At 34.3% G+C, this 7,190-nt stretch overlaps 1 pseudogene; it reads left to right on the plus strand.

Annotated features, from left to right (window-relative positions):
• Nucleotides 1–1,379: 1,379 nt before the first annotated feature.
• On the plus strand, nt 1,380–2,042 carry LOC149557699 (F-box protein GID2 pseudogene; annotated as a pseudogene).
• The last annotated feature ends 5,148 nt before the right edge of the window (nt 2,043–7,190 follow it).

Consider the following 7,190-nt stretch of genomic DNA (forward strand, 5'->3'; position numbering starts at 1 on the left):
TAGAGGATCGAGGTGTCGATGTTCATGAGCGTGTTGACATTAAGTCCAGACAAAATGATTTGGTCAGATCAGGTAAAGAGCACCACAGTTATGTTATTTAAAATAATTAAATACTTGTAACAATTATAATAAATTATTTTTAATTTAACTCTTTTATTTCTTATTGCAGAGGACCCCCCTTTGCAATAGCATAGGAATTTGAGATCATCAAGAATAGAGAAAAGAACTGATGAGGGGGGAATTGATGATGACACTGATGCTCCTCTTAGAGCTTACATAGAAAAAAGAAATAGAAAGAAAAAAAAGAAATGATTGTCATCTACATACCTTAATTGATAATGACTAAATTTCATGTCTCAATGAATTTAATTATGTGCTAATGAATGTTCATGAATTATGTGTTAATGCAAAATATTGATGAATGTTGCATGTTTATGAATCTAATGTGTTAATGAATGTTATCATGTGATATTGATTGAATGTTACATTTTATTAATTGTTGAAAGAATGAATGAATGTTAGATGTTAACGGGGAATGTAGAGTGATGTTAGGGGGAGGGGGGTGGGGCCAAATGAGCTTCCACCTTCACGTGGTTGGCCCTATTTAGTAGAGAATATTAAACTATTCTTGAGAAAAAGTGAAGCTCAATAAGATGTAAGTGAAGCTCAAATTGGCACAAATAGGGAGTCAATATGATGTAAGGGGTCATTTGAAGTCCTAGGGTGTCCTAGGAAGAGTTATGGGTGGATGGTAGTGTTTACATGGTGTAATAGGCTATTAAAGCCCCTAAATGATGTAAAATGCACTCAAAGTGCAAAATTCTTTATTTCTTGCTCCTTCCCCAATATCAAATGCTTTAATTTTGATCTCCCTGAAGTCATCTTGGAGGCTCCCAATTACGCTGGTACTTTCTTTAAACACAATTTGAACTCATTTTCTATCTCTTCCCAGATTTTGGGTAAAAAATCCTCACTGGTTGTTTATGATCTGTTTGTGGTATATGTGTGCAACACATTGCGGGCGACATGTTTGTCAGTGTTCCAAAGGTAGATGCTATATTTATGAAGGTAAAGTCTCTAAATGATTATCAATCACTTTCAGGATCTGATTTAAATTAGGAACCCATCTTCTTCATCGTCTGCTCCTTTTTTATTAGAAATTTTCCTTCTGGCAGTGCTCTGCTCCATTTCATAACTTTAACTTTTTTTGAAGCTGGGCTCTCTGGTCTCCATGTCTATCTCTATGTTTTTGCCTAAATTCAGAGACTTGGATCACTGTTCGATGCTTATTTGTGAAACTATCCAACTTGTTTTTTAAGGTACAAGGTCTATTTATTTGTAGATACACATTCATTTGTCTTTTTTTGTCTGGAAGGGCAATGGGATTGGCAATAAGAAGACCCAGTAAGTGTAAAATCAATTATCATCATCATAGTTATAAGCCCAATGGAGACTTGGAGGCGCCATTGTTTCACAAAACATTTGAAAAGATGCAATCTCGGGATCAGTGTGAGAACTTATTGAGGGATCAAATGGAGCAATTTCTTTTAGATGGGGATCTGTTATCTGAAGTGATGAAATACATGGATGCAAGAACACTGGCAACAACCTCATGTGTTAATAGGATATGGCATAAAGCTGCACAAGATGACAAGCTGTGGGAAAACATATGTCTCAAGCATTGGGCTAACACTAGTTGTGGAAGCCATCAACTGAGATCTGTTCTTTTGGCTCTTGGTGGATTTTGAAAACTATATTCTCTTTCCCTCTGGCCTATGCTTAATCCATCTGCTTCTTCTTCTTCTTCACCATGTCCATTGCCTTCTCAAGCCTTGTCTCCCTTCTTATCAAAGCCTGGTCTGAATAAAAAGCACAGTGCAAAGACTCAATCTTGGGGTAAGGATGAGATTCATCTTTCTATTTCTCTTTTCTCTATCCATTGCTATGAGAAAATGAGTAGTCCTCCTATGCAAAACGTGTCCTCATCCCAGTTTCAATCTTCTAGGCATCCCATATTTGAAGATGCAAGCAGGCCCAAATAGGTATAAATCCATCTAGCCCCACAATAGATATTGCTGGTATTTCAGTTTTGTGTGTATTAAATTTCCATGAAGACCAAATTTTGTATCTTTTCATTCCTAATTTGATCATGGACTTGTAAGTAAACATCAGAACCAAACAGACCTTATAGTTTTCATGTTAGATGTAAATATATAGCTAGTTTGATGCCCATACGTCTTACATTGCCTAGTCAAAAGGAGCGCTCGTATGCAGCCTTGAAACCCTTCCAAGTGGCTGATAAGAAGGTAAAATTTCCAGATTTGATTTGTTTAGAGTGTTCCGTGATTGGTCACAGCTATTGATAAACTTCTTAACATGGGTATGACGCTTATGGTGCTCTGTTTCAAGAATGAATCTTGTCATCTGAAGTAAAAGATTGTTACCCATTATGGACTACTCATGGATTTCTCTTTTAGTTTAGGGTTCATAATTACTTCAAGCCCAATTGCTAAATCTATGTTTAGCAGATGTAAACAAAGATCAAGTAACCGGGCTGGATTTTGTTTACTTTATAGCTAACGTTGTGTTGATGCAAAGTTGTGAGTCAATTACAAGGTTTCATGGGGATCATCTCAGGTTGGGTACTAGGCTTTCTTCTTGCGCCCATAGGGTTGTGGCCTAATTCCTCTTGTATACAACCAAACTCTAGCAAACAAGGCAATAAAGGCCAGATTGAGAACATGAAGTATATTGTAAAGCCTGCCTTATTAATATAAATCTTTAGTATCATGGTTGTTTTTGTCTACCCATTCTTGCCTGTCCTGAGGGAGGTTGCCATAGATCTACTGGTATATATTATACTTTTTGTTGGTAATGTTCAACTAACAATAAATTTAAAATGGCAAAACTTTCTGGCTAGTTCCCTAGACTTTGGATCTGTATGCTACTAGAACTTTAAGTACACAACTCTCCATTCAAATTCTCAATTGGCAGGAACTAGACGCTATGCATCCTTGTTGTCTTTCGGCTTAGTGAATATCATTGTGGTTTCACTGTCAGAGATCGGAAAACATCTATTTTTTGTTTCATTAGTATTCTTTGTAGCATGCAACAGTGATTTCTATCAACTGATGCAGTTCCAGAGAACGGAGGTGAAACTACAGAGTTGGAGGTATATGATTTTAAAGGAGATGGAGGAATAGCATTAGCTATGTACAATACTAATGAGGTATGTAGTACTCTCTTTTATGAAAAATATAATTTCCTATTCTAATTCTAATTGAGCAAATCTCAAATATTCAATTATGATTAATTATTTTTGTGCAGTCTACTCATGCATTTGTTGATGCATCAATGGAAACAGCTTATGAGAAGAAATGGCCACTTTACCTAAGTACTAAAAACACAATATTAAAAAAATATGATGGAAGGTATGTTTTCAAATCAATACAAGGATTGATGATCTTATTTTTACCTTTTTCTCTAACACACCTTACTTCCCATGTTATCATTCTTTATGATTCTCTAGCTTAAGGATCCTCATATTCTCGGAGATTCTTCTTATATGTGACTTAAATTGGTAGGTTTAAAGATATCTTCCAGGAGGTATATGAGGCCAGTTGGAAAGCTAAATATGACGCAGCAAGAATCTGGTTGGTTTTGTTTCTTGGCACAATAATATGAAGATTGCAATGTTGATTATCATGATTCTGTCGAGCACACAATAAATTCTTTCAATGATTGATTCATGAACAGGTATGAGCATAGGCTTATTGATCAAACTAGCAACTTAATTCACACTACTATTCATCTTTGTAACATTTTAAAACAAAATCAAGGATCTTTGGATAGTGATCTATACTATTATAATAGATTTAGTGTTTGAATAATGTTACTTTAAGCCACTGTATCATCAAATGTACAATCCCTCAAAGTGACCAGTGATTTGATGATAGGCTATTTGGAAGAAATGTCAAACTTATTTTCATTTTTGGTAATGGAGTCTTTGATAATAGCTAAGTGACTTTTGTATGTTTAGTCTTTGAGTTGTTCCTTTCCTATCACATCTGATGCATGCCCTGGATTTCTACACAATTTATGAACAACCCTACTAATGACATTTCATGAAGTTCACATTTCATATTGCAAGTTTTTTCAGTAATTGTCACAAATCTTTAAGTTGTGGATGTCTAGGTTAGTCCCTAGAATCTAGTTATGAAGTTGTATTCGTGAGAGGCACATCTGTGAAGGAAAATCAACTTTCTAATTTTTAATTTATCATTTATGAAATTGATCAATTTGTTGTTGTTAATAACTTTTGTGGATAAAGAAGGGATTTAGGGAATGTGTGTTGGAGAGAAACGCAAATTGAAGATACCTTCCAAATTGGGTTATGGAGATCATGGATCTCCTCCCAAGATCCCATGCATGAAGTTAGTTGCATGTTTAGTCAGATTTTGATGGCAACACTTTTATATAATCTTGATATAGAATATAAGCTTCTCATATTTTTTCTAATAGCAGATCATTGTACTTCCAACTCATACTTCACAGCAAGAGATTTGTGAAATGCAAAAACTGATCAAGATGCAAGAATACCTGTTTAGTTTACAATTGCTATTGCTATTGAATTCTGTGTGCAAATATCAATAGCTAACGATACCAAGCCTCCACAATCCATTATAGATGTTCAAAACTTGATTTTGGATTCAATTGTGGTTCAAAATTTTTTTTATTGAATCTAGAACTAGATTTTAACAAATATTAATTTTGTTTTACTACACATACACACAATGGGCAAGAGTAACTGTTTATTTTTGTAGGATTTATAATTTGTGTTGCTGTTGAGTTTTGTGCACAAATATAAATAGTGAGTTTGATATATATATATATAGATATATATATATATATAAAATTACACACATACAAATTGTGAGACACAAAAACTTATAAAGATGCAACAACTACTGAAGCTAGGTATGAAGAATATGACACTAATATATTTTTTACTAAGGAATTAGATGTTGTGAATTCCAAATATGTCACTGCCTAGACTTTCTAAATGTTTTCTTTTGTACCTAATTCCAATAACTCAATGTAACATCAAAGTCTCTAGTCATTTTGACACAAGTTTTACTGTACTCCTGTACAATAAAAGTGGTCAGGCTGGGTAATAGCTTTGTGGCTTTGACCAACATCTACATGATAGTGTATCCACTAACTTCTTTCAGATCGGACAAGCATTCATCCTAAGAATGATCTAGATTCACTTCCAGTATCTTCTTTGTGTTTAATTGCTTTTACTGCTTTTACGGTAGGGCAAAACTAGATGAAAATCCAAGACTACATGAATTTTCAGAGAAGCTAGAAGCTGCCTGTGTAGGAACTATTGAGACAGGGAAAATGACAAAAGATTATTTAGGATATTTAGGCGTGGCAGAATATCTTTTATTTTGTTTGGACTAATACAATAATATTTGACATTTTGAAGTGTCTGTTTTTATGTTTTTATTATAAATATAGGATGCATACATCTCCTTGTAAAATCTGATGATAGAGATGAAATTAATTAAGAAATAAGTCATAAAGGGCTTCATTTGAAGCATCATGAGAAAATGCTCATAGTTTCGTGACTAAATGCTTTGTTGAAGTCTTTGTTTTAGTTTTTTTTAATTTTAAGATATAAACATCTCGTTGTGAAAGTCGACGGTAGAGAGAAAAATAATTAAGAAGCAAGTCATAATTAGCTACATTTGAAGCATCGTGATCAAATGCTCATAGCTTTGTGACTAAATGCAACAATGGGTTCTATGTTTTATTGCTAAGAAAAACAATCATTTATCACTTTGTATGTGCTTCCATGTAATATATTAATAATATCTTTTATCGGCATGCTTTTGTAGTATCTGTCAAACTATTGATGCTACTCACAAATCAAGTAAAACAAAGGAATATTGTGAAATGTTTAATCTAGGAAATGTTTGTAAAGTATGTAACAAACTAGGAACTATGATGGTCATTTAATTTTTTCCTAGAGAGAAGCACTTGCCACAGGCCATATTAGTAGCCAAGGATTTAGTTCTGAGTAAATGGTTACACAAAGTTAGATTTTTATTTAAATTTAATTAGATATAAATTAATATTCTTAGCATTCAAAATTCCAACTGTCAGTTTAGTTCATTCTTGACGGTGATCTATTGGTGATAATTCAATTCAAAATGTAATTAATGGAAGACCCAGTTTGCTTGCTCTCACTTTGACCCATTTTTTATTAACCTAAACAAAGCAATCATGGTAAGGAATGTGAAGAAATCCTCCAACTGATGTAATATTGTCCTCCAAGAAGCTACCCATTTCTTCTCTAATGATCTCTTCTGCTTTTGGACAAGAGCTTTTATAGAATCCATATGAAAGCCCTGAAACTGGTTCAGGCTTCGGGTAACATGTGATGACATTAATGAATATGAGACATATAATAATTGAGAACAATGATTTGCAGGTCTCGAATGGTGTCATATTTGGGGAAGCTTAATGGTGCACAATTTTTTTTTTGTTTTACTTCTTTTACCATCACAATTGCGACGGCAAATGCGATGGGGTTGCCATTGCATCTACAACAACCCCGTCGCAATTGCGACGGGGTTGTTGTAGATGCGACGGCAACCCTGTCGCATTTGCGACGAAAAACATGGATTTTGATGTGACAATAAGGTGGCTGCATAGCGACGGCTAGACATCGCAAATGCGACGACAAGGGTAGACGTCGTAAATTGTGACTAAATAACTATGATGTCTATGTTTGTCACAGTGGCGACACATTACTGTCGTAATTACGACACATGGTTTTTGCAATTTGATGCCAAATCTATTAGTGTTTGAATGCAAATGCAAATCCATGTTGTCATCAAACAAGTCAGCAAAGATAAGAAGCCATAGAAAATTTTATAATTAGGATTACAACACAAGACAAAGCTATCATTATTGTTAAGAATATGGACATATCCCTAAGAATTGTATTAGGACACACTTCAGTGGTAACTACAAAAGGTGGTTAAGTCAAACTATATGTTTTAGCTATTTGTAGACTGGTCACATTAGTAAGCATTGTCTAACTAGGTCAAAGGCACCAAGTTGTGAATTCAACAAAGGAAAAAGAAAGGCAGATGTTGAACACTTCAGAGATGAGATAA

The sequence above is a fragment of the Cupressus sempervirens genome, chromosome 5 (genome assembly GCF_028749045.1).
Source record: "Cupressus sempervirens isolate cs-2001-9-10 chromosome 5, ASM2874904v1, whole genome shotgun sequence".
Taxonomy (NCBI): domain Eukaryota; kingdom Viridiplantae; phylum Streptophyta; class Pinopsida; order Cupressales; family Cupressaceae; genus Cupressus; species Cupressus sempervirens.